Genomic DNA, 5,000 nt, shown 5'->3' with positions numbered 1-5,000 from the left:
CATTTGTATGTGATCACTACACATATGCCAGCCGAATATCTGATAGCTTACAGGCTGAGCTCTTTGCCATCAAGGGGGCACTTACTCATACACTTCATTTACCTCATGACTCTATCTACATACTAACTGATTCCCTATCAGCTATCCATAATCTCCAGAAGCTTCCTCCTGGTGAAAACATACATATCATTACTACAGCTTACTACAGACTCCAGCAACTCAATGAGCACGGGAAAACTGAATGAGTTAGGTGGATCTTCAGTCATGATGGAATAGAGGGAAATAAGCCTGCAGATAGGGCAGCTAAGGTGAGCCTGTATCAGCCTCACATTGCTACTCTACGACCTAGCATTAGTTATGGACAGCTGCTTTCCACGTATCCCATATCCAGCTTCAGGTTTGGGTTCAAGTTGGTTCCCCCTCTGCTGCTTGGTATATGCGAGTCACTGACTACCAGCCCATAACCATACCCAGGTTCATGAAGAGGAGATATGCAGCTATTCTCCACCGCCTTCGCTTGGGTTATTGATGTCACTGGGAAATTGATAAGCAATTCCCAGGGGATGCCAACACTGCCAGACAATTGTTGAGGAGCCTCTCCAATACTACATTTTGTTATGTCCTATACTAGATATATCAGACCTCATAACTACAGCAGATTTGCTATGCTTGCCGCCCCTCTCGACACTCACTCAACAGCAGATTGTCTTTGTCTCATGCTAAGTTCAAAGGGTTCTTTTGACTTTATATGCCTTTCAACCATGCAGAGATAGATCAATTATGCCATATATATAATGTATAATCTACTTTATCCTCTTCTACACTGATAATCACACAACAGACTTCATCACGATAACTCCTTATGGACCTATTACCGAGTGGCTACTGCGAAACCCAGGCAAAGATGCCTATCTTGTATGTGGAATGGCATCCCCTCTGGTCTCTCCCCAGGGGTTTCACCAACCTACGTGTTTGCCATGCGTGGCACCCTTGTTCACTGTGGAGAAGGGTGCCCTGGTGGTTGAGCGATGCCGTGCATGAATACTCCCTGTGGCTAGCAACATGCCTCTTTGGTCCTTTATTACAGCAAGACGAGTGGCCTGACCCTGGCCCGGTCAGGTCAATCGGCTGGTCTCCTTTGGGAGGCTAGGGTCAAGCAGTCATGGTGCCATTGGCACTCACACAAGTCCGTGAGTACCGCTCACAATGGCTATTGGTTGAGAATACCTTCTCACCACCCCTGAAGCTTATTAGACATAAGTTATAACATACAACTTCCCCTTGTTGGAGTCTGTGGTTGGTGGGGGCATGAAGGGTGAAATAAATGCTGGATTTCATGGCACATAACTCACCAAAACCTACAAACTGAGACAAATGATGCCGAACAATGCAAGGCACTGACCATGGCAATCACTCTGAAGCCATCTATGGCTTCTAGCGGCAAGAAAAAATCAAAACTACAGGCTGATGCTTAAATGGACAAGACAAAGACCTCATCAACTAAAAACATGTCTGTCCATGTGATTGTCCAGCAGATAGACTCGTGCTGGCTTCTCCAGGCCTGCACCCAAAACAGACTTTCCCTCAGATGCCCTCCCTTACCAAGATGGGAGCACAAGCTGGACCAGCCAGACCAGCACGTACTCCCATGACCAAAGCCCAGAATCCAAGCCGAAAGGGTAGTCCGAAACGACCTAGGCCGGAGACAGCCCTTGAGGGTGTGTCTAGACCCCCTAGGCGTTTCCCACAGTTTAAGTTTTCCTCAAAACCTGAAGGCTTCGCCAATGCCTATCAATTGGTGAGAGCATTGGAGATGCAGAGAAAAATCCAGTTGTCAATCCGGGTTGCCAGAGACCAGGGCATGATCATTGTCCCTAAAGATTAGGTTACCCTACAGGAAATAATGGAGCTTCTCAGTTCCGTATGATGTGGATTTGATCACATCACCTCTACAGGTCATGGGGGCTTCTCGAGTGTCGAAAGGGAAGACCCAACAAAGCAAGTCCTGGATGGATCGGTCGATCCCTTGAGCCACACTGCAGGCGCCGGCTTTGCAGCTAGGGATGCCACGCGATCCATGAGGGTAACAGACAACGCCTCCTCGCTACAGGCAGAGGCAGTTGTAATCATGGGAGCCCTAGGCCACGCGTCCCTATGGGAAGGACACGTGGTCATACACACAGACTCCAGGGCAGCCATTGACTGTCTTCAGCACAGCTCACCCACAGACAACATCTACCTACTGACCACGATTCTCACAATGGCACAGATAATTCTTGCTCAGGGTAGAAGAATTATCATCAACTGGGTCCCAAGCCACATCGGCATCAGAGGGAACGAGCTTGCTGACAGACTAGCCGTCGCTGGCAGGGGTATGCCCCCAAATTCCATGACGATAAAACCGAGCCGAAAATTACTTATGGAGAAGTGTGCCTTGGTCGGTCGTACCTTCCTACGGCAGCTCCACAGAGAGGAAACGAGAACCTCCCCCTCGGCCAGCTGGTACTCAGACGCCACAGGCTATGAACCACTGGCACTCTCTGAAGTAAGCAACAGAGGTACCGAAGTCATTCTTCACAGAATGCGCCTAGGTTACCACTGTGCATGGCAGATTATCCCAACAATCGAACGCGATGAATGGTGCTGCAAGCACTGCGGCGAGCCGAACGCCACACTAGTCCACTACCTAGAAAATTGTGACCATACACAATTCCTTAGACATGGACCGCCCACAACAGCCGCCGTGCTGGTAAAGAGGCTATGCGAAATGCTTACACCATGGCGGCAGGAGCGCTTGCTGGCAATCCCGCCGCCACGGTAAGCACCGAGTGTCAGACAACTCAATGAGACAGCCGTAAAAAGCTGACACAGGCCGGGCCATATCTAGAAGGTTTGCGAAGCTTGAACTTCGCAAACCAAACCACCGTAATTTTCTATTAAGGCGGAGTATCTTATGATTATTGTTATTTTTATCATTATGCTATTAGTATTAGTGATGGCAGTCGGTATATTGAAATTCTCTCTCTTTCTCATAGCCATTTTTACCAAGCAGACAGAAAGGTAGAAACAAAGACAGGCAGACATATTTATATGTATGTGTAAAAAGATACCGACTGCTAGCACACACACACACACACACACACACACACACACACACACACACACACACACACACACACACACACACACACACACACACACACACACACACACACGCGCGCGCGCGGATGGTATGGTAATGATAAAAATGAAGATAATCATTATGACAATAATGATCATGTCAATGATAATGATAATAATGACCACGCAGGTTACACGAACATGGCAAGAGATCACAACACTGAAATCACAGAACGGTGAGAATGCCAACCATAACACAACAACAGAACTTTACAACTACAACCGCGACGGAACGGATAACTAAAACTCGGACCCGAATTTCCCTGAAGCATCAAAGCAACGCTGTATGAATTTGTAAGGGCGTAATTAAGATATAATGAAGGTGTCCCTCTCATTAGCGTTCGAAGGTGAGATCTTGGACTATTACCTCTTATTAGGGGGTTAATTAGGGCCCAGTCACAATAAAAGGGTTCGATTGCAAATCAATAGGAATAGAGAAGGACCTTTACAAGTACTATATGCGTGTAGAAAACGTAGCAGAAATTCACGTGATCTTAAAATTTCGTTACGTAAAAATGTTTTTTTATCTTTATTTTTTATTATTTATGTAATTTGCATATATTAATTAATATACTTTATTTCCCTATTCAATTATTCATTAAGGACTCGCAAAATGCTTCTCTTTAAATCCGTGGGATTTACGAGTTCAGAATTTGCTTTTTGCTGATCACTTGCTCTTGTGTTAATAGAGCTGTTATTTAGTGCAACATAGAAGGCGATTCTCTCGCGTATGCACACACATACACACACAGAAACTCAAAGGTATTCATGAATATATATGTATGTATTTACATATGTATATATATACATATATATACACGCACACACATTTATACACACATTTATGCGTAGATATATGCATACATACATACATAAATATATACATATATATTCTTATACACATATGCACACATATCCTTTTCTCTTAAGTATAAATACATACACACACACACACACACACACAAACACACACACACACACACACACACACACAAACACACACACACACACACACACAAGCACACACACGCACATATATATGTATGTATATGTATATATATATATATATATATATATATATATATATATATATATATATATATGCGTATATATATAAGTGTGTGTGTGTGTGTGTGTGTGTGTGTGTGTGTGTGTGTGTGTACACGGCCACCTTCAGTCGATGTCGACAATGGCATTATTGTCTCTACCTCTGATAGTAAGGATGGTTATGATTATGTTAAGGATAATAACACAGATAATGATGATAAGGATAATAATACAAAGATAATGATAACAAATAAGATGAAAATGATGATGGTGATAATGCAGAGGAAGGTGATAACGATTGTTACGATAAAACAATGATATACATCTGACGATAATGTGGACGATAATGAAGATCATGATGTGAAGAATGCAAAAGATGATAATGCTATACCTGTGCAAACAATGAAAAAACAGCGATAAGGAGAATGAAAAAGATAAATATATTAGTATTACATTAATTTCAATATGGAAAATGACAGTGATATTGCGGTGTAATTCTAGACTAACAGCAGCGTTGATGATAAGCTTGATAGATATGGCTGGGATAATAATAATGATGATAACTTCTGTCATAAACAAAATGGCGGCTCTTCAGTGGGTATTTTGCTATCGACTTGCTATCACAGACCATCGACTTCGAAGCTTTAGTAATAACTCCAGCTAAAATTAATGAAATACCAGTATTTATAGCAAAGCGACATCCCGGATAATAAAACAAGCTGAAATTGTAGTTATCAACAAGGTAAGATTACGTTTTAGGCGAGAATTTATAG

The sequence above is a fragment of the Penaeus chinensis genome, chromosome 33 (assembly GCF_019202785.1).
Source record: "Penaeus chinensis breed Huanghai No. 1 chromosome 33, ASM1920278v2, whole genome shotgun sequence".
Taxonomy (NCBI): Eukaryota; Metazoa; Arthropoda; class Malacostraca; order Decapoda; family Penaeidae; genus Penaeus; species Penaeus chinensis.
This window is presented reverse-complemented; position numbering follows the sequence as displayed.